At 37.0% G+C, this 24,707-nt stretch overlaps 2 pseudogenes; one reads left to right on the top strand and one right to left on the bottom strand.

The window, feature by feature from the left end:
- Positions 1-2,620: 2,620 nt before the first annotated feature.
- On the top strand, positions 2,621-6,643 carry LOC110689442 (annotated as a pseudogene).
- Positions 4,195-6,649, bottom strand: LOC110689184 (annotated as a pseudogene).
- Positions 6,650-24,707: the final 18,058 nt, after the last annotated feature.

The raw sequence follows: 24,707 nt of genomic DNA, 5'->3' as shown, positions 1-24,707 counted from the left end.
TGGCCAATAAGAAAGCGACACGTGGCACTTAACTGATTCCGTTTAGGAATTCGTAAAGTGGTGGTAATACCCATTTTTTGTTAGTTTGTGTGGTGTTAAAATCAATTTTTTTTTATGGAGGTGTTAAAAACCATTTTCGGGTTTTTATATGGTGTTAAAATCTTATTATTATTATTATTATTATTATTATTATTATTATTATTATTATTATTATGGGATTTAATTTGATGTCAACTACTTTTGTTCACCTAACCCGTGCATTAGCACGAGCACATACTAGTCTAATATATAATTGTAGAGTAAGTTAATCAGGTTTTTTTCCAAAACCTCAATCCTCCATTCTCATGCACTCCCATTTTATCTTTTCTCTCTCTCTCTCTCTTTTTTTTTTTGGTTATGATCCTCCAAATAACTTCCGCCTTTAAAAAAAAACATATATAAATTACTTCCACTTCTACTATTTTTTTTACTCAGTACTACCAAACAAAAAAAAAAAAAAAAAAAAAAAAAACAAAAAATTACCTATTTTAATATATCATCCAATTTTTGCTTTTAGAAACCCCAAGGAATCTATAATATTATTTCACATTTTTTTCCGAACTTTTTCGTGTAACACTTCAATATCAATCAATCTTTAAATTAGGTGTACTTCATTTAAAAAAAATATAAAAAATACAACCACCATAATCTACTATTTATCTTAAAAAAATAACAATTGTTTTCTTTTATATTTAATCACTCAATAACCACCTTTTTATTAATTCAATAATTATCAAAATCAAAATAGCACATATTCTGTTTGGTTGGCCACATTAACTAGGTAACCCCTGTCGGAGTAACCTTTGACTAAGTAATCCCTGCCCGACTGAACAACCTTTGACTGAGTAACCCATGACTAACCGAAGATTCCCTGACTGATAACCCTCAATTAACCGTGTAACTCCTAAATAAACGAATAACCCCTGATCGAGTAACCCCTAATTTAACCAAGTAACCCTTGACCAACTAAGTAACACCTAAACAAATAACCCGGCCACACAGTGTGACCAGCCACATATTTAACTATACATCATGTTTCCTACCATCCCAATAATTTCGTTTTTTTTAAAAAAAAATTTAACAAGGAACCCCAATAATTACCAACATTATTTCACTTTGTGTTGTTTTCTTTCGTGTATAATATAATTTGTGCATTAGCACGGGTATGCTCATTGACTGATATTTTTAAATAACGTTCAATTTAAGTACCTTATTAATAATTGAATAATCATCAACACAAAATAAATATACAATATGTTATATGTGCAACAACCCACCAGTGTAGCTGCTTGCAAAACAACATAGTAACCCCAACAACATTGACAGAGTAACACTTATATTACTAACGAGGTTAACTCTATAACACTAAATGGATAGCTCCTATAAAACTGATAAAATAACTCCCATAATAGCTGGCCACACGGTGTAACTAGCCATATATAAGAGTTAGTTACCATAAAAAATTTAACTTAGCTTCCCGTATTTGAAATAGAATTTTTGTTAGGGTAATGCTAATATATATACTTCCTTTTTAGTACTCCGTATTAAGTTGGAAATTTATCAACAATTCACGAGTAAATTGGTGCATTAAATGTTAATTTTACGTATATTTTTGTATATATCTTTTTCCTTTTTTGTTATTAGATTTTTTTGTAATATCATTCTGTAAAATATATATCCTACACTCTAGTAATAAATAAATATAATGTATATCCTAGACAAATAACTGTCTTATTATTAAATAATTTTGCAATGAAAATATTCACACTTAAAACATTAAAATAGATTTGAACGTATCATTTCTAATCCGAACATATATTTCTAATTCGAAATGAAATATAAGCATTAAGATTCTTAAATAAGGTGAATTAAATATAGCCTTATCAAGCTCAATACTTACATTTACTCAAGTTCAATATTAGCCCATTATTCTAGGGATTTTATTCATAGCAATTCATGGTAGTACAGACTGGAGTTTACAGCCTTACAAGTGTTAATACAACTCTTTCAGTTGTACAAGATATCTGTCTCATAATATCACAGTGATACTTACGCTATATCAGAAAATAAAACCCCTAACTAGTAACCTTTCCTGGTCACTCTCAATGTGTCTAACTAGTAAATACTGGACCCAAAAAAACAGTGAGGGTTAATGTTTCGAGTGAGGGTCATTACCCTGGCGTCAAAAAATAAAATAAAGTATGAAAATCTTAATGTCTGGGCATAAATGAACCTAATTAGAGTACTTATTAACATATAGACCTGCATTGCACATATATATAGCAAATTGGCTACTGATAGCGTGCACTTCAATCCCATTCAAGACTTAAATTTCCTTGAATACCTCTCAACTTAGATCCAAATAGTTAATAGACGCTACACATACAATGATTGATGATGCCCATCATTAGTGTATGGGACCCTTTCTGTGCTATAACATCGGTGTCAGAGATTGTCAGCTCTATAAAATCGAAATATGGAACCCTCTTATTATACACAAACATGGAGACCTTAATTACTCCAAATCCAAGTCCAAATGTCTTCCTGGACTGAAAAGCATGCCCTTTATTAGTAACATCTTATGGCTTCTAAAATTAATCTTAGAAATCAAAACATCCGTTCGATTACTTTGTTTCAAGAACCAAAGAGTTCACATCCTGTCATCTTTATCGCCATTCGTTCTCTAGCCCACCAGGCCTTAGGTCAGGATGGGAATGTCTTTGCAGACCGTTATAAGCCGTTTCTTACAGCAAAGATTCTCACCTGTAACCAGCATGACATCAGCTCAGCTGGTTATTGCTCTACTTGGCGCCTATTTCGTCAAAATCTGACTGCTCAAATCCTCCACCCTTCAAGAACCAAAACTCACACCCGGAAGAGGGTCCTAGACATGCTACTAAAGCGACTAAAGGTTTCTGCTGTAACATGTAAGGGTGTTGTCAGGGTGTAGGATTACTTCCGCTTGAGTATGTTTAGCTTGCTTATGTTTATGTGTTTTGGGGATAAACTCAACGAGTCCCAAATCAGTGAGGCTGAGGCAGTTCAACGCCAATTACTAACAGCATTCAATCGCTTCCTTATACTCGACATCTGCAGGCTTCCACTGTCAAGAATTGTGTTCTGCAGTAGATGAAATGAATTTTTTGACTTGAAGAAAAAACGAGAAGAGTTACTACTTCCTCACATTAGAGCGCGAAAGAATATGTTGGAGCCATTGGCAGACCAACATAGCCCTAAGGTAAGCATCGCCTTTATCTGCATTTTAGTACAAAGTACTAGTGTTTTCTAACATTAGATATAAGGTTGCAATACCAATACAAATGTCGATTTGATGTTAATCCACCGTGGCAGGAGCAAGCCAAAACTCTTAATGATGGAATGAGCCAGTTGGCTACTTCTTATGTGGACACTTTGTTTACACTAGAGGTGCCTGAGGAAGGGAATGGAACCGCGGCAAAGAGAAGGCTAACAGAAGAAGAACTGGTGAATCTTTGTTCTGAATTTCTTAATGCAGGAACTGACACTACAACAACAGCGATGCAATGGATTATGGCCAAACTTATTAAATGCCCACATATCCAAGCTAAGATTTTTGAAGAAATTAAGGGAGTCGTTGGAGAAAACTGTACAGCAGTTAAAGAAGATGAACTATCAAAGATGCCTTACCTTAAGGCCGTAATATTAGAGGGACTAAGACGGCACCCCCCAAGTCACTTTGTATTACCTCATGCTGTGACTGAAGAGGTAGAGTTGGGTGGGTATACACTGCCTAGAATGCAATCACAAATTTCATGGTTGCAGAGATGAGTCTAGATCCTTCAGTATGGGAGAGTCCAATGTAATTCAAACCTGAGAGATTTCTGTCAATTCAGGGGACTGAAGAATTTGATGTAACAGGAAGGCGTGAAATAAAGATGATGCCATTTGGTGCTGGACGAAGGATATGTCCAGCCATTGGCTTAGCTATTCTTCACCTGCAATACTTTGTGGCTAATCTGGCTTGGAACTTTAAATGGGAAGCTATAGAGGGAGATGAGATTGATTTGTCCGAGAAACAAGAATTTAGCATTGTAATGAAGCATCCTCTCCATGCCCACTTTCCCCTAGGAAAACTAAATAAACAGGTCTGTTGGTACAAGTCCGTCAGTCTGATAATTAACAGAGAGTACGTATAAATTTTGCTTGGAACAACATAATAACATTACAATTCGTCGCTTTTTTGTTGTAAACAACTTTACAAACAATAGAATGTACACAAGGGCACAAGTCAAGCGTTTCAAGGAAGATTGTAACAATACACAGAGTAGATTTACTAGCATAATCTTTCATTAAGTAGTATTACACTATATTAACAAATATCTACGGATTATTAGTAATAAGCATAAAACCTTCAGCAATCAAATCATCTGGTGATAAGGTCAATTAATTATTTCAAACATGGGTTCAACTGCAAATAGAAGCTTACCAATTTCCAGGATAAGGCTGCTATGACTGACAGTTGCAGACAATCTTTGATCCAGCAGCAAATTCTATGATCTGAGAGAGAGATTAATGTGACTTATTTATATTCCATAGACATGTCAATATTCAACTACAAAGACGGATGAGATAAAGAACAATTAAAACGCAGCAAACTTGCAAACTGCAAGTGCAGTATATAAAAGGGCTGCTTATTTACTTTATTCTAGGAGATAGATGGACTTGGAGTGGATGCTTCATCACAATAGTAAACTCTTGCTTCTCAGACAAATCCACCTCATCACCGTCCACAGCGTTCCATTCAAAGTTCCAAACTAAATTGGCCACATAATACTCCAAATGAAGCATAGCCAAGCTGAGTCCTGGGCAAATCCGCCTGCCTGCACCAAAAGGCATCATCTTTATTTCACGACTTCCTGTAATATCAAATTCTTCGCAGCTCCCTTCTGCTGTCAGGAATCTCTCAGGCTTGAATTGCATCGGATCCTTCCAGACCTCAGGATCCAAATTAATATCGGCAACCATAAAATTTATGACTGCGTTTTTAGGTACTGTGTATCCGCCCAACTCTGCATCTCGGGTGACAGTGTGTGGAAGAACAAAGTGACCTGGTGGATGCCTCCGCAGTCCCTCTAGTACTATAGCCTTAAGATAAGGCATCTTTGACAGTTCATCTTCTCCAATTTCTGCAGCTTCTTCTCCAACAACTCCTTTGATTTCCTCAAAAAGCTTAGCCTGAATTTTCGGGTATTTGACAAGATTGGCCATAATCCACTGCAAGGCTGTTGAGGTAGTATCAGTTCCGGCATTCAGGAACTCAGAACAAAAGCTCACCATTTGCTCCTCAGTCAACTTTCTCTTGCTGCCGTCACCCTCTGGGATTTCCAGTGTCAACAAGCTGTCCACGTAACAAGTGACCAATCTTTTGCTTTGATCATCAGGAGTTTTTGCCTCTTCTAGCAGACATTTCCTTGCTCTAAATGTAGGAAAAAAAATCTCCTCCTGTTTCTTCCTCATGTTGATCAGCTCATTCCAACGAATGCGGAGCAAAATCCGAGTCAATGAAGGGCACAAATTGAGTACTGCAAAGCGATTGATGGATGTTAGTAACCGGTGCTGAATTGCTTCAATCTCTTTGATCTGGGATTCATCCAACTTATCCCCAAAACACATAAACACAAGCAAGCAGAACATGGTATAGCGAAAATGATCCATCACATTGACAGCATCAGCATGATCTTGGCCACTGGAAGCCCTGAGACTATTAAACAGGATTTCAAGGGTCCAACTCCTGGCATGACAATTCTTTAGCCTTGGAAGGATGAAGGATCTGAGCAGTCAGGTTTCGCCTGAATAGTCTCCAATTCGGACCATAACTAGCTGAATTGACGTTGTGCTGGTTACAAGTAATAATCTTACCAGTACGGAGAGGCTTAGGACGGTCAGCAAACACGGCCCCATCATGAATCAAGGCCTGGTGAGCCAAAGTGCGGCTGGAAATAAAGATGGCAGTATATGGACCAATAGGTAGGGAGACGATTGGCCCATATTTGGAGCAGTCTCCTGAGGGCTGCCTCCATATCTGTGGATGATCTCCCTAGCCATAGGATACGGCTAATGATTGGAAAACCACGAGGTCCTGGAGGAATATTTGGTTTAGATTTAGACACCACCAATGAAACCAAAGCCTTAAGAAGAGCTGCAATGCATGCTGTTACAATGATTAAAAACCATATCTCCATATTTGCTGTATGTTCCTCTCTTCAAGAATCTGTTAGAATTTATAGATGATTTTCAGCCATAAAATTAAAAATTTTATAAAAGCACAACTCAAGTGTACGGCACAGTAAAAGACACAGATTTTGTCAGAGTTTAATAGATGAACGTGAATACTATCGGTGGAAATATGGCCCAGGAAAAGCATGCAAAGATAAAGTTCTAGTGAATGAAAATTAGCTTTACAAAATTGACCATGCTCAGTCCCCACTGATTTGTAGTCATTAAGTCGTATGATTTTTTGCAACAAAAAATAATTAAATCAATAAAATAAAAAATTCGTGATAATTGAGTTACACTATCCCCAAAAATTTGTAGCAAACAGCAACAACCAACACCACCAAAATAAAAGACAATAAAAAAAAAAAAAAAAACTTAGATGCTACATAAGGTTCTCTTTTTATATAGTGTTATCATGTTATGGGTAGATTTTTGCACCTTAACATTTAAAACATTTCGTAATAGAGTTTTGTTGTCTTCATTAGCTTTGTTCTTATCACTTTATATTCGTATTATGGAGTATTGATTTTCACAATCTTAGCTCATTTAAATCAAAATAGTTCATTCTAGACTAAACCATACCTACATGGACAAAATTATAAAGATGACATATATATATATATATATATATATATATATATATACATTTAATTTTTTCAACGCGCCATGTTAGATAATAAATTTTAGTGGTAGCCAATTAAATACGAGATTATTAATTTATTTTAGATTTAAATAATTTAAATGATACGTAAGCAAAATTGTCGAATGAGATTTCCCATTTCAATTAACTAGGGCAGCCAACGCGCGCGTTGCGAGCGGGATGGCTAGCCGTTGCGTCTTAATTTTTCTTGTGTTATGTTTGCACTTCACATGGAGGAATAATGGACCGGTAAAGGAATATATCTCTATTGCTTAGGCATTGTTTGTTTGTAGTCGTAACACTAGTAGAAAAATTGCATTTGGCACCCCCCATATGGTACCGGTTCAGCCCAAACCGGTGCCAAAAATCGGCCCAAAATTGGGCGGGTTTTTAAAAAAAGGGAAAAGGCACCGGTTTGGCCTGAACCGGTGCCTAAAAGTAAAAAGGCACCGGTTTGAACCGGTGCCAATTGAACCGGACCCAATTCAAAAAAAAAAAAAAACGCGGACTACATACCTCTTCTCCTTCCTCTCTTTCTCTTTCTCTTTCATTCCTTCTTCAATCCTTACTGTTTCATTGGAGCTGGGTTTCGACCTTCAATCCTTCCTCTCTCTCCCTCCACCACAGCTGTCACCTTCACCGGCGGCCACCAGGGGTTTCGAAAACTGGTCGCGCGCCTTCAATCCTTCCTCTCTCTCTTTTCCCTTTCTTTCTCTTTCGAAAATAAACCACCTATTCGAAAAATCCTTCCACCGCCCTGAGGTTGCTCCACCACCTAGCCGCGCCACCCCCCTGAGGCTCCTCCACCACCGAGCCGCGCCACCAGCCTGAGTGTCCTCCTCCATTTGCCGTGAGTACCAGCTAGCTGCTACCCTAATTTTCTCCTCCACCACCTAGCTGCGCCACCCCCCTGAGGCTCCTCCACCACCGAGCCGCGCCACCGGCCTGAGGGTCACCACCGAGTCTCCTCCTTGCTGCTGCCCTAATTGTCTCAAGGTTTATTTTTAATTTTATGTAATTTTAACTTCTCAGGTTTCATAAATCACTATATATGCCCTTTGATTTTAGGGTTTAAATTAGGTTATTATGAAATTTAGGATTTCTAATTTTTGATGCAGTGGCTGTTTTGTGATGAGTGACTTAGTTTGCAACTTTAAATCTTCCCAATTATTGTGAAATTGAACCAATTTACTTGGTAATTGAGAAATGTTAAGTGTTAATGTTGTTGTTGCTGTTGCCTCTTATTATGGGTGTATAATTGTTGGGTTTATATTTAGTTTTAGTTTCTGATTCAAGTATTTGATCTAGTGAGAATCTCTTATGAATTTACCAGAATTGAAGCGGTCGCTTTACTGTTTATTCTCTCAATTTGGGAGGATCCTGGATGTTGTAGCTTTGAAGACACCTAAACTTCGAGGTCAAGCTTAGATTTGTTTTAGTGAGATTACAGCAGCGAGTAATGCTGTACTCACTTTGGAGTTTATTTGAGTTGCTGCTCTCTTGCTACTGCAAAGTTGCAAACTACAATACCTGAATCATCTGTGTTATTACTTATCAGGCTATGCGTTTTTCTTGTTTTTGCTGTTGCTTTTGGGCAATTCAAGCTATTTATACCTAGAGAGTTTCTAATTTAAGCATTGTTTTACTGCCACAATTTTGTAGCTCTTGGTTATTGAGCTGATTTCTCATTAGGTGCATCAAGATGATGTAGTAGATGTAAGCTTCATATGATCCATTTCCTTAGCCCTAGATTTTACATAACGCTACAGAATCATCTGTTATTATTGATATAGCCGAGGAAAAGAATGTTTGCACTTAGCCAGTTATGCTTTCTGCATGGAAGAGTGAATTCTTTTGTTACTTATGTTGTCCCTTTTTTTTTTGCCATGCAGTATTTGGAATTGTTGCTTGTAATTCTATATGTATGTTTTTCGGCATTTATCTTATCAATTACTCTGTATCCTTAGGATGGAAGATTCAAGTCTAAACGTGATGCAAGGAAAGGAGGTATGACAACTGCAAATTTGCGGTCTTTTAATTTACTTGCTGATTTCTAGCTTTATGCTTGCCTTGCTACTTTTCCCTGTTATTCTTGGAATAATTTCTATAAATCCTTTGTAATTTGCTAGTAATCCTTTCATAAACTCATGTTGAATATTGAACCATATATTTACTATCACTAAATGGTGTTTCATGTATTCATGCAAGTGGAAAGAAGGGAAAAGGACGAGGAGGTGGACGAGGAGGTGGAGGAGGTGGTGGTGGTCGAGGTGTTCGTGGAGTGGATTTTGGTTTAGGCATTGGGTATAATACAGAATCCAACAATGCTCCCTCTCAAACTCCAAGTCGGGCTGCTGCAGTTAATTCACTTAGGACTGGTATGATGGCACAGTTCAAGAGCAGCTTTGTGGCTGCTTCACCCGATTCTCAGAATCAGGCAACTAACAATTCAAACGTGTATGCCAACAAGCGCCCAGCTATGACTGGTTTTGTTTCGGGTGGTACCATTGGTGGGGACACCAACAGACCTCAGGCAACCCCTACAACAAATTTCACGCCAGCATCAGGAGGCAGCATCGGTGAGATACTCTCTCCACTCCTATGTGCATTACTTTCATGGTATGTTATTTCACGCCTTAGACACTTAATATTACCCAACAATGGCATGTTATGAGAAACAAAAAAGCTATTTCACAAGAAAGGTAGAAAATGGGCTGAATAGAAGTCATATGGGCCATGTTAGGGCCATTTTGTGTTAATATGCTCTTTTGATGTGATTTCTTTCCTTATACACATATAACTAGATAATATTGACATGTTATGAGATAAATAAAGTTCATTTAATAAGAAATGTAGGAAATGGGCAAAGTAAGGTCATATAGGCCATATTCGGGCCATTTTGAGTATCTAATATTATTTTTGTATATAATAATTAATAATATTATTTTAGTTATTATAATAATAAAATTATTAATTATTATATTTAATATAATTGCTGGAATTACAGGTTATTATTATTGCAGGTTTTTTTTAAAAAATATTATTGCACGATTGAAAAAAAAAACGAAAAAAAAAAATTATACAAAAGGCACCGGTTAGGCAGGAACCGGTGCCTAAACTATCCACCACCCAAAAAAAAAATGGCGGGAGAGCAGTTTTAGGCACCGGTTAACCGGTGCCTATTTCACCCTATGGCACTGGTTAACCGGTGCCTATTAAACCCTATGGCACCGGTTTTGAACCGGTGCCAAATAGCAGGTTTTTAGCACCCCTCAAATAGGCAGCGGTTCAAACCGGTGCCTTAGACCGGGTTTGAACCGCTGCCTAATGCCTTTTTTCTACTAGTGTAAGTTGAATTTTACACATAAAATATCTCGTATATTGAATTTAAATCTTTATTTTTATTAAATGAATATGTCAATAAAAAAAATATAAATGAATATAGTGTTTCTTGTAATTGGAATACTATGTAGAGTTACGTAAGAATATAGTTCTTAGTTTTTCAATAATACAGAATAGGAACAAATGTCATAATGTTTGTTTATTTTCCCCAGTGTTGATATAGGTATAACTTAATTGTGTTATTGATACAATACGAAATAGAGAAAGAATCATCAATGATGAAGCCGAAATGTCCAATTATTCCTAATCCACTACAGAGGCTAAATCGATTTGATATTAAAATGATGAACACTCCAACAGTCAATGGTATTTTTATAAGATACTTCCAAGCATATTATGTACTGGTATTAGTTTGGTTCCTCACAATACATAATATCATAGCAAGAATATGAATTCTTCTGAATCATATCAATATTCCTCACTTTGATTACCCTCTAGGGTTCATATACGAATTCTGTTAAATCAATTTTGCCTTTTGAATCACCAAAAAAAACCCAGAAAATGTTGGTTAATAGCCATTTGCTTCCTTACAGTAGGCTCTGAGATTATATTAATTGACATGGAGCTTGCAAGAGAGAAGCCTACATATTTTATTATTTCAAAATTAGCCAAAGAATGCAGGTATTTTAGGTTCAAGGAAGAAATCATATGCTACTTTTTTATGTGATACGGTTGGGCATAAGTGTGTGAAGGCTGCAACTATTGGGCTTATAGTAAATGAAGATTAGTTACAAACTCTTTAGAATTGAATTGAAATGATAAGAGGAAATGAATGCATAAAATTTGAAAAGAATTACAGTTAATTGTAAATGGGAATAATTATTGCTAATTATTTTTCAATACTGTAGTATTAGCTTCTTAGATGTTGCACAATGAATAAAATCTAACCTCCATTGAGCAGATTAAAAGCATTTCAAAATTATCATCTTTATTGCCAGTTAATTATTGCTTTTGATTATATGATTTAGTGGAAATGTTGTGAGTGTACTGATATACGAAGTAGATCAGATTTGCAGCCTTATAAACATTAGACCCTGTTTAGGCACAACAGAGCAAAGCAGAGCAGGGGTCAGTTCAGCAAAGCAAATTAAATTTCAGCAGAGCAGATTTCAGGATAGTAGAGTAGAGCAGAGCCGAGCCAAGCAGAGCATATTTCAACATTATTATTAATACTATTATTAATGTTGTTGTTGTTGTTGTTATTACTACTATTATTATTATTATATCTAAAAAACAAAACTCATACAATCTACAGTAAATTAGTGGGAAGCCGAGATACAATCTGGGCCCCCACTCCTCTAGCTATAGCAAAGCCTACCCTAGTGAATATATGAGCTGTAGCACGAGCCCCAATGTCTTGCGTCGTCGAGAACCTTTGAATCCGCTTCTGCAACGCAATAGCCTCCTTCTCTAAATCCCCAAGCGAAGAAAAGGAGAGGGGAATGAAACCATATCCAATTATCGTCAAACAAGGAGAGGGGAATGAAACCATATCCAATCGTCAAACAACGAGCTTCATACTTAACCCGCTTCCGATGAGCCGCATCAACCACAACCCGTCCCGGAACAAAGTTACTACTAATGTTGTTTTTATTGTTGTTATTATTAATATTGTTGTTATTATTATTATTATTACTATTATTATTACTATTATTATTATTATTATTATTATTATTATTATTATTATCAATGATATTATTATTAATGTTGTTTTATTATTATTATTATTATTATTATTATTATTATTATTACTATTACTATTACTATTACTATTACTATTACTATTACTATTACTATTACTATTACTATTACTATTACTATTACTATTACTATTACTATTACTATTACTATTACTATTACTAAGTGCATATACCATTGATTTAGGTGAGTGAAAAAATAAATATATGTATACCATATTTAACATATGTTTATAGTAGAAAGATAAAAGACAACGGTATACTTATATTTATTTCACAAAAATTTTAAAATAAAATGATTTAATGAGTAATAATGATTTTACTTATAAATTTATCTTAATCATATATTTTTAATCTAAAAACAATAATTGATATACAAAGTACAACTTGAAATAACCTCTTTTTTTTTTTAATTCTTAAACTGTATGGGAAGATTTGAAAAATAATTCAACTCAATGAACTAACAATCTATACCCACATACATATAATATTTCTACACATTGTGATTCTAATATCAAATGTTAATAAAAGAAATTGTTATTAATTGTTATTATTATTATTTATTTTTTTGAAAGAATTGTTATAATTATTAGAAATTATTAATTAATAATATTATTAAATATTAATTCTTAATAGTTTGAATTATTAAATATTAATAATGATTACTATTATTATTAATTATTATTATGATTAATAAATATTAATTATTTTTAATATTAATAATTATTATAATTATTCAAAATAATAAATTATTATCATCAATACAATATTATTTATTATTATTATTGAATATTAATTATTATTATTGTTATTATTAATTATTATTGTAAAATAGAGCAGAGCAGTGCAGAGCAGAGCAGAGCATATTTTTTTTGAGCAGAGTAGAGCAGATTTTTTTTTAGCAGAGCAAAGCAGATTTTATTTAAGCAGAGCATACCAGGGCTCAGCAGAGCAGAGAAAAGCAGAGTAGAGAAGCTTTAAAGAACGGGGGCCTTAGTCTAACATTTTCAACAAGTGATATGTAGAGTAAATAATATGGAATAGTTTTAAATCACAGTAAAAAGAAATTACTATCTATAAGGATTGTACTTTTAAATTATAAGAAAGTACTTGTAAATATATTATACTAAAGCAACCCATATCCACCTATCAAGTCCAGTCTAACTAATGAGTTCTTGGACCATATGAGGTAAGCAATCTTGACATAAAAAAAAAAAACAAAAAAAAAAACAAAAACATAGACAAAATTTTGCAATCAAAACTTACATATTGTGATTATAATTAAAAATAAAAAAAATAAAAGAGCAGAAACAAAGGATATAAGAAAAAGAATAGAATCAAATTGATCGATCTCTCATAGAATGGTCAAACATCATTTATATGATTTCCCTCTAAACAAGTAATATTTTTCTAATCAAAATCGGATTCTAAAGTGTTTATTACAAAAGTTAATAATGCATGTGTACAAAACATTTATACTCATGGTCATAGAAAGTCGATCAGTGAGTAGCTATGGAGAGATAAAGAAGTAGAGAGGATAGATAAAGAGTTACCGGAGTGGTCGGTGACCTACCACCCAGAAAATTCGGCCGCCCTCTTCCACTACCTTCCCCTCCCTTCTCGAGGCTTTCCCGTTTACATCCCGTTGACCGCGAAAAGGTTTCGTCATTTCTTGTTTTTCCGCTATATCTTGGTATTATCAACTTTATTTTGGCCACAATTTGATTTTTATTGTTCTTGATTTGGAAATTTTGGGAAGATGGTGAACAAAGATGTAGAATTTGATACTTGGAGATGGTGAACAGAGATAGTGTACTTGGAAATATCGACGGCTAAGAACAATTTGCTAGAAAAAAAGTGTAAGAGAAGTTGGAGCACAAAATTACAAATAAGGGTAACAAGGTAAAAAAAACATTTTGAAGGGTATAAAGGTCCGTGCACTGTTCATAAGAGAAACTTTCTACTTTTTATAAAGTAGGGATTAACTATAAAATATTATCTTTTCATATTAGGAATTTTATCTAAATATATTACAAATTTTAGCGCGCGCGCGCACACACACACATATATTTTAAAATATTCAAACAAACCGTGCATCGCACGAGCTTCATCTATTTACAATACATTTAGGAAAAAATTAGAAAATAACACCAAAACATTGTCACAATTTTGATTATAACATCACAAATTTTAAAACTTTTACTATAACACCACCAAAAAAACCCAAAAAATTGGTTTCACCACCACTTAACTTTGCCATTCGAAAAAACCGTTAAGTAGGCTCCACACAGTATACGTGTCAATCAACTTTTGGATTTTAAAATATAAAAAAAAATTAAAAAACAACATTTAATCCTAACCCAACCTCACCCCTACCACCGGTGTCGATTTCCACTGCCGTCACCCCTGCCCTACCATGGACGTCACCCCTGCCAGCCCCCACCACACTGTCTCCCTGACCCAAAGCCGTCGCCGAACCACCCAGACCCTAACCAAACCAGCCCATCCCTTATCGTCGTCTCCCCGACCTAGAACCACTGCTGAACAACCCAAACTCCAACCTAAACCAGCCCATCCAAGTACCCAACACTCGACGATAGCACACCAACCCACCACCGTCGCCGAGCTCCTCTCCCCTACCCAAAATAATCGTCAGACCGTCGATCCACAACCTTACCTAAACCCACAAACCGCCACTTCTCTCACCCTCACCCGAAACCAATCTCGTACCCTGAAACCAAATCGGGGCTAAGTTTGGGGTACGATTGGGTTGGTTTTGAGAGTCCAGAATGGTCAGCTAGCTGGTTTCGTGGTTCGAGGGTGGTCAGCGTCAGTGGCTACTCAAATCGAGGTTGAGGAACCGTGTGGCTAACCAAATCAGGGCTGAGGGTGGGTGGCACCACCTACCGATGGTGGCTAGGTTAAGGTTTTAGGGTTTTTCCTGTTTTTTTTTTAATTTTTTTAATCCAATAAATAACTGAGATGTGTACAATGTGGGATCCACTAACGGCTTAATTTTGGATGGAAAAGTTAAGTGATGGTGAAATCAAAATTTTGAGTTTTTTAGTGGTGTTATAATAAAAGTTTTAAAATTTGTGGTGTTATAATCAAAATTTGAGTTTTTTTCTAGTGTTATTTTCTAAAATTTCCTATATTTAGACTAGACCTGGCAGTTCTGACCTAGACTTGATGACCCGACCTGAATGACTCAACCTATGACGTGAAATTGACCCAAAACCTGAATCAATCTGACCCGACCCATACCTGACCCGACCATAACTCAAAACCCGAAATGACCCGACCCAAAACAACCAAACCCGGGATGACCCGACCCAAAGTCGACCCGAGACCCGAAATGACCCAAACCGAAGTGACCCGAGACCCGAAATGACCCGAACCGAAGTGACCCGAGACTCGAAGTTGACCCGATACCCAAAGTGACCCGAGACTCGAAGTTGACCCGATACCCAAAGTGACCCGACCTTTAACTTGAATTAATTGACCTAAATAGACTCAAAACCTAAAGTGACCCGAACCAAAATTATCTTATACCTTAAATGACTAGAATCTATTTAAGCTAAAGACTTGACCTGCGCAAACCGAAATAGAAAAAAACCGTAATCAAACTGACTTAATTTTTTTATTAATTTGTTATGTGTAACAGTGTAAGTAATTTACATATTTTGAGTATTACTTTTCTCGATTTCTTTGGTCTTTTATCTCTATAAGTTATCAAAAAAATCGTAAAAAGATTGAAATTTATTGACTATTCTATGGAGTTTGTCCATAAGATTAAAAAAATTAACTAAAGCTCAAAATAAAAGTCAAAATTCTCTCAAATCTAGAAAAAAATAGTATAATAATAATGCGTACATAACATAATGTTCAATACCAAATGAAATTACAAAATAATCTTAAGTTAAACAATTACCGTATTCCACGAAAAAAGTAGCCTTAATAAATATAATGAGTTTCTCGTCAAAAAATATATAAATATATACTACGTATATAGATTGAATTTAACCCAATGCATTGACCCGAATATGACCCAACCCAAAGTTGACCCGAAAATTGGACCCGAACCGAACTGACTTGACCCGAAAATTGACCAGACCCAAACTAACCTAACCCAAACTTGACCCGACCCGAACTTGACCCAAAATGTTGACCCGAAACCCAACCCGACCTGATTATCTGTTGACCCAAAATTAACCCAAAACCCGAAATGACCCGACCCAAACTTGACCCAATAACTTTTTGACCTAAACTTGACCCGATCCGCCGACCCGAATAACCAATTTGCCAGGTCTAGTTTAGACCATACAATATATTCAAACCATAAAAATTCATACCAAACCAAATTAGACTTTAAAAGTCTTATCAAAACCTTAGATAAGGTGAAGAGAACAAAGCTTTCATAGTAATAATGTCCCATCATCCAATTTGTTACTCCCTCAGTGTTTTTTTTAAGTGAAACAGTTTGACCGGCACTTAGTTTTAGGAGATTTTATTGACTTTAATAAAATAAGATGTTAGTGGGGTAGGTTGGAGGAGTGAGAAATGATAAAGTAAAAGAATGTGAGAGGAAGTGGGGACCATGAAAGGAGTGAGAAATGATAAAGTAAGAGATAGTGGGGTGAAGATATATTATTAAAATGTAAGGAATTTCTAAAGAGCAAGTGTGTCACTTAAAAAAAAAGGTCATTTAAGGAAAGTGTGTCACTTAAAAAACACACGGAGGGAGTAGTTATAAATAACATACAATCCGTATTAAACCATAAGTTGAACAATCTATATAAGCAATAAAATTAACAAAAAGGTACCAAGAAATATATCAAATTAAATTTACAAAACGCTTTCTCTCTCTAACCCTCGTCCCTATCCCTTCACCGCTTCCACCGTCCCCCTACTTCCCAGCCTCTGCTCGCCAGCGACTGGCGCGGCTCGCCTGGCTGCCGCCGGCAAGCTCAGTCCTTCCGTCTATCTCCCTTTAATTTTTGTTTTTTCGGGTTTGTTGGTGAAGATTACAGGGTTCCCCTTGGTGGCAGTGGCAATAAGATTGGGGTTCCTTTAGTCGCCGGAATCTCGTTTGTCTTGTATGGTTTTAGTTTTGTGTAATTAAAGGAAGCATAGTGATTTAGTTTTCTACTTTCCTTTGGTTGCCGGTTTCTCGTCTTTCTAGTATGGTTTTAGTTTTGTGTTATTAAAGGAAGCCTAGTGTTTTAGTTTTGTTTCAGTATTTAAGGCTAGTTTTGAGGAACTTAGGGGTATGTTGTGTATTTCCCATGTTGAAGAGAAGGATGTCTCTTCTCATGAATTAGAATTTTCAGTTAGGCAGTTGGAAAATCCTTTTGGGATTCTCAATTTTGTTAAGAAATTAAAGGATGAGGGAAACATGTTCTACAAGAAAAATCAAATGGGGTCTGCTATTGCAAAATACTCTCTTGCTCTTAAAATGTTGTCTTTTGCTTTAGTTTGTAGTGAAGAGGATAAATTGATGTTTTTGGGCACTGTTGTGTCCCTTAATTTGAACTTGGGTTCTTGCTTCATCAAGGTCAAAGACTATGATAGAGTGGGTCAATTATGTTCAGCGGTTTTGTGTTTTGATACTACTAATGTGAAAGCTTACTATAGAAGGGCAATTGCCGCGTTAGGGCTCAATAAACCAACCTTAGCTTTCATGGACCTTGCACAAGCCTTTAAAATAGATCCCAACAATAGTGAGTCCCAGCAAAAATTAAAGGAGGTGATATCTTTATTGGGTTGGTGTCTGGATTTTGTTGATGAGGCACTAGCAGTAACAAGGAAAGATGAGAAGTTTAGAGATTATGTTTGTTGTGGGAAGGAAGATAATAGTAGGAAGTTAGGAAAAAAAAGGGAAAAGGAAGGAAGGAAGGAGATGGTCGTGAAGATGGTCATGTTCGTAGGCGTTCAGGTGTGAAAGACGACACCAAAATGGAAAAGGACGTTAGTGGCAATTGTTTGGATTTGGAGGGTAAAGTCAACCCTACCAACCAAGATCTTAGGCCCAACGTTATTGATAACAATTATGTTTTGAAGGGCACTTTAAAAACAAAAAACCTAATTCTGACAGGGTCAAGTTTTCGGTTCTCAATCCGAAAGCGAAATGATTCCTATTTGCGTCTCACTCCAACAATGTATGGAGCGATTTCCAAGGGGCGAACAGTACAATACTTTTGTTCTCGCCAAAAGAATTTCATTACCATCCGAGTAAAACTCAACAAGTTTCTCCACCAATGGAGTTTAGTCACCCCCCTGTGAAAGGGCACGATAGGTGTGAAACAACTCCAGATTTGATGCAAGAAGATCCATCCACAGGTATGGCAGGTCACCAGTCATCATGTGAAGCTACGTCTATACTCCTACCAGTTTCGCCTGTTTCTTCTCCTCTGCAGACTCCTGTTCACCTAAGCACTTCCTCCTCTGAAATATTGTTGGTTTTTGTCTTGTCTTCCTGTCCCAGGTTTAGAAGAAAATATGCCACTTTGCAAAATAGAACTCCAGCATGTTTTACTAACTCTTTGTTTTGCATAAGCGGCTCTAAACGAATAGCATCATGTCCCACTGAGTTGACAAGGGTCGGAACTAGGTCGTTGAAACTAACCCTATCCTAGGCCAAACAAAATTTGTAATCTCTCAACACACCCTTATACAAGTATAATGGTAAGTCGAGGGTCAAACCACTAAGGAATGGAGGGCGATCTTATATTGTCAAGTCAAGCTATTCCGGAAAGGTTAGGTAAGGGTGTGAATGCTAAACAACTAAACAAGCTAGGTTGGGACAATTGTAATAAACACTAGGGCTCGGGATCCACATATACTTGTAACGGATTTCGCTAATTGGGAAAGAGTTGACTAAGTCAAGTGATGCGAGGGAAAACCAATCATGCAACCAAAAGAGCATATCAAGCTATTTTCCTAGAGGTCTAACTAGCATCAACTATGATAAACTTTAGCTAGGAACGTCACAAGACACCTCAATCGTTAAATGCAAGCCACAAATCAATGGTCCGTATCAATGTGAACCTACAATGCAAACTAGTGTGAATAACTAGGGTGATAAAGCCTAAATCAAACACACACATGCACATAATCAATTAACCAATTTAATCACATCATCAACTCCATTAATTTTCCCAAATTAACATCAATCCATTACTCATATATGCTTCACCATTACCCTAGCAATCAAACTACTCACAATCTATAGAAATCAAGATCAAAACAAAGCTAAACAACAAATTCATCATGATCAAATTAAACAAATTAAAATCAAATCACAAATCAATTAAACTTCAATCAAACTTGAACATTCAACAAAACAATTGAAATCAAACTAAAGATCGAACTAAAGATTGAATTAAAGAAAAGGAATCCTTACAAACTTGATCAAAGATCAAAGGAAATGGAGAAATCTTCAATCATCAACAACCCACCATGAAGTTCTCTCACTAAAACCTAGAGTTTCTCTCTCTAAAAATCTCTCTAATTTATCTAAAACTAATTCTAATTCTATTCTAATTCTTCTCTCTCTAAAAATAGAAGGAAAAACTATATATAGTAAAGATACAAAAGAAGAGTTAGTTAGATCGTCCAAAAAGAACCCGGAAGGGTGCGGCCGCGAGAAAATGGGTACGGAAACAGGGGCACAAGGTGGTGCGTCCGCACCAAGGAGTGGTGCGCCCGCACCAAGGAGTGGTGCGCCCGCACCAAGGAGTGGTGCGCCCGCACCAAGGAGTGGTGCGCCCGCACCAAGGAGTGGTGCGCCCGCACCAAGGAGTGGTGCGCCCACACTTGGAGGCTTCCTTTTCTTCATCCTAGCTCATCCTCGTGCGCTCATCTTGGTGATGATGATGAACAATAAGGTAGACAATCTTGAAATGGCTCTTTTGGTGGGTTCATGCCAAAGATGATGCCCCCACCGCATGCATGCACCGATCTCATGAACTTTCTCCTTGCATCCCTTCAAACTTGAGCTCCAAATGACAATCAAGAGGCATCCAAAATGATGAGAAATATGAGAGGAAGGCTCGGGAATCCTTGGAACACGATCATAACCTGAAAATACATGAAAACAAGCAAATAAAAGGGAAAAAGACCAAATAAACAAAGAAATGCACAAAGAAAGAAAACTAACTAAGGAAAGCACAAACTAAAGAAATAAAGAACAAAACTAAGGAAAACTAAAGAAAAGAGCTATAAAAGAGCATGAAAATCATCCTAAAAGAAGCCAAATGAGTGCCATAAATGACACTCATCACGAGTACACTTGGTTTCCTAAACGTAAGAAGTCATATGGTCCAACCCCCAATGTTCTATCGTGTAATTCTGTTTTCTTTACTTAGTTTAGGTTGTAATCATGCTTTTCATTAATAGTACTCTTTGTCAAAAAAAAAAAAAAAACACAAAAAGGTACCAGCATGTAAATATATTAATTCAATGTGGCGCCTACATAACGTCGTGACATCAAAAATTCAAAATAAAAATGTGCAATTGCTATCCTACTTTTTTATTTTTCTTTTCTTTTTTTTAAAACACAACTGCTATCCTACATCCTACTACCCAACTTCCTGAACTTAGGTGTGCAAAATCACAGTTTCCTAAAAAGAAAATAAAATTTAAGATTACACTCCCCACATTCAAAGAGGCACAAAAAACGAATCAGGTTTCCCAACCCAAAAAGAATCCACCATGTTCCTAGTTCTCCTCATCATAGTAAGAAGAAAATGCAAGGCTTTCAATGCAAGATGAGGGGCGCTCCTTTATCCTCAAAGGGTCTTTCAGGTTCTAAATCTTCGTGTCACCCACAACAGTTTGGGTCGGTGAGGATAACAATTGTTCCAGGGAATCTGAATGAAGAAAGAATTAAACGAACCTATCATCTCAAGCAACCAAAACCTTCTTTTAAGAATTCTATTGCTAGTGGTTTGGAGCAGGAGGCAGCGCTAGCAGGGTGTTTTCCATGTCTGCCTTTGAAGAAGCGCAAGTGGTCTTGTGTTGGTTTAGTTGTTAAGGTTTTTAGTTCTGGTAATATTGCTGAGGGTTCGGTGACCCCCCAGATTAGGTCACCCGGTGCAAGATGAAGGTTATGGCATGGAACTGTAGGGGTTTGGGGCAACCAGACTCCCCTAAAGTTCCTTACATTGCTTCTTTAGTCCGCTTTAATTATGTGGATATTGTATTCTTAGCTGAAACTATGGTTTCGGTTCAATCGTAGCAAATAAATTAGCTTCTTTGGCTTGTTTCGATTATGTAGGTGTGGATTCGGTAGGCCTTAGTGGAGGCCTATTTTTGTTTTGGTTTTCTTCTATTCTGGTCGAGCCTCTTTTGGTGTCTACACATGTAATATTGTGTAAAATAGTGAAGAATCAGGCAATAAAACATGTTCTGTTTGTGTATGGTGCGCCACAAGTTGCGGATCGGTTCATAGTTTGGAGTGACATTTATGATATTATTGCTTCTTATCCGAATGTCTTATTAATGGGAGATTTTAATTAGGTGGAATTTGTATCGGATAAGGTAGGGGTAACCTGGATATTCGGGGTCGTTATGATTTTATCCAATAGATATTGAACATGGGTTTGATTGATATACTGTTTACAGGGCCGACTTTCACTTGGACTAATGGGAGAACTATGGCCGACCCTACTTTTGAAAGATTGGATAAGGCATATGCTACATCACTTTGGTTACATGACAGACTTGCAACTTCGGTTCAGCACCAACCTATTCTGTTTTCTGACCATGCTGCAATTATTCTTTGCGACTCTTTGCCTGCTGGTAGATGTAAAAGGCCTTACAGGATTGAGAATTGGTGTCTTCATGCTTCAGAGGTGGCAGACATGGTCCAGTCTATTTTTATGACATATATTTCGGGCTCTCATATGTTCTCTTTGTCTAAGAAACTATATCTTCTTTGACATCGCTTACTGGCTTGGTGTGTTTCTCATAAAAAGTTGTGGAGTGTTGATTGGAAAGCGTTGGTGGCTGAGGTTTGTCAAGCAGCGGCTATTTTGGATTCTCATTACAGTCGGTGTCTTTTTAATTCATTTATGATGGAGAAAATTGCCGAGCCTCAGGCTGCTTTTCTATTATGGAAACAAAGAGAGAAAGTGAAGTGGGATGCGTTTGGGGAAGAACACACCCAGTTACTTTTTTCTGTTGTCCAAGCAAAAAAGCGGCGCAACACTATAATTGGCCTTCAGGATAATGCTGGAGCTTGGGTAACGGATGTTGGGAGTATTCGTACCTTAGCTTTGGATTTTTTTATCACTTTATAAGGGGACTTTAGAGTCTCGTACCGAGATCTGGTTCTCGGTTTCTCAGTTTCCTTGGGAATCTCTTCACTTGCCTTCGTTATTCGAGAGTCAGCGTCAGACGTTGTTGTGGCTCCTTTTTCTGATGAGGAAATAAAACATGCCATGTTTAGTATTAGAGACGAGAAATCTGCAAGACCGGATTGGTTTACTTCGACTTTTTTAAAACTCATTGGGATAGGGTGGGTGATCAGGTCATAAAGGTTGTTTAGTTTTTCTTTGCTCATGGGTATTTGCTTAAGGACTGGAACCGTATCTTTTTAATTTTACTCCCAAAAATTGATCATCCTGAACTCGTTTCTAAATTTCGCCCTATTGGTCTATGTAATGTTGTTTACAAATGCATTGCGAAGTGTTTGTCTCGTCGGTTGCGAGGGGTGCTTCCGAGCTTAGTTTCACAGTTCCAAAATGCTTTTGTTCCAGGTCGACTTATGTCTGATAATTGTTTGATGGTTCATGAGTTGATATCATTTATGAATGCTTCCAAAGCCAGGAAACACTTTTATGCTGCTTTGAAACTGGATATGAATAAGGCTTATGGCAGGGTGGCTTGGGATTTTTTAGCTCATGCTCTTTAGGTTTTTGAATTCCCTCCATACAGGATTCAGTTGATTATGCAGTGTGTCTCAACAGTATCGTACCAAGTCTTGGTTAATGGTGCTTCGACTGAGAGTTTCAAGCCTCATTGTGGATTACGTCAGGAGGATCCTCTCTCGCCTTATCTATTTGTCCTTTGCATGGAAGTTCTTTCTACTATGTTGCGCAAGGCAGAATATGAGGGTCTCTTTCAGGGAATTAAAGTTGCAAGAGGAGCTCCGGCCATCTCTCATTTATTTTTTGCCGATGATTCCTTGCTATTTTCAAGTGTCGCCCTCTGCTTGTGGTCAGGTGATGAATGTGCTTTCTGATTTTCTGTGATATTTCAGGTGAAATGCTTAATATGCGTAAATCGTTTGTTAAATTTAGTCCTAATACGGCGGAAGATTATCGTGACCATCTTTCTAACTGTTTAAGATTGCGATCTGAGTCCCGGCTTGATTCTTATTTGGGGCTTCCGGTGGATCTTGGCCGAAGTAAGTTATTGGAATTTAATTTTCTTGTAGATAAGGTGGTTAAACGACTTGAGGGTTTTGCGTCTTTACATCTCTCTTCAGCTGCAATATTGATTGTAATTAATTCTATGTTAGTAGCTTCGTTTAATCACATTCTATCGGGTTTTAAAATTCCTGAGACTAATTGCTCTAATATGAATAACTTGTGAGCTAGGTTTTGGTGGAAATCTTCTAATTCAAGTTGTGGAATGGCTATCAAGTCTTCCACTTTTCTGCATCTTCCAAAGGGCTTGTGAGGTATGGGAATTCGTAGTGTTGCTCCTATTAACTCTGCTTTACTAGCTAAGCAAAGCTGGCGCATTATTCAGTCCCCTCAGTTGCTGGTTTCTCGTTTATTGTTCGCAAAATATCCTTCTTTGAGGAATAGGGAGGTTGCTTTGGTGTCTCGCCCGTCTTGGGGTTGTAGGGGTCTACTTTCAGGTTTTTCGGTGTTATCTAGAGGTTTAGTTTGGAAGGTTGGTTCGGGGACTAGGGTTCGAATCCTGGAGGATTCTTGGGTTCTGGGTGGGCCGGTCCATTTTAAGGATCAGCCTTCGGAGGCGACTAGGCCGTCTCTTGTATCTTCTCTATTTCATCTGCGTTCTTACGCGTGGGATGTTTCGGTTGTTCACAAACTTTTTTATTCTCATTATGCGATGAGAATTCTGTCGTTGGATCGTTTGGAGCGGCTAATGAATGATTTTGTTTATTGGAAATTGACTAGGGACGGTGTTTTTTCCACAAAATCGGCTTACGCCCTTCTATGCCAGTCTGGCATTTCACTGGGTTTAGGGTGTCAGCTGTCTCCTTCCTAGTGGAGGAAGTTTTGGAGGTTACCTATTCTGCCCCGTTGAAAATGTTTTGGTTGGAAATTGTTGCAGGACGCTCTTCCGTTGTCCGCCCTCCTTTCGTCACGTGGTTGTCTAGTTGATTCGATTTGAGCATTTTGCCATGCTGAGTTGGAGGTTGCGGCTCACACTTTCAGGGAATGTCCGTCTGTTCGTCCGTTGTGGGAGTCGGGGTTGTTGGGGGTTCCTTAAGTGTTTTCAAAGTCTTCACCTTTAAGGGTTTGGTTGGTTGATTCTATCTCTCTCTACTCTTCGTCTAGTTCTGAAAACAAAGTTATGGCTTTTTTTGTTATTCTCTTGGCTATTTGGCTTTCTAGGAACCAGCTGAGGTTCAGGCAAGAAGTCTGGTCGCCTGGTACAATTAAGAGTCTGGCTAAGGATTGGTATTATCGGTGTGT

Source organism: Chenopodium quinoa, unplaced genomic scaffold (genome assembly GCF_001683475.1).
Source record: "Chenopodium quinoa cultivar QQ74 unplaced genomic scaffold, ASM168347v1, whole genome shotgun sequence".
In the NCBI taxonomy this organism is placed as follows: domain Eukaryota; kingdom Viridiplantae; phylum Streptophyta; class Magnoliopsida; order Caryophyllales; family Amaranthaceae; genus Chenopodium; species Chenopodium quinoa.
This window is presented reverse-complemented; position numbering and strand designations above follow the sequence as displayed.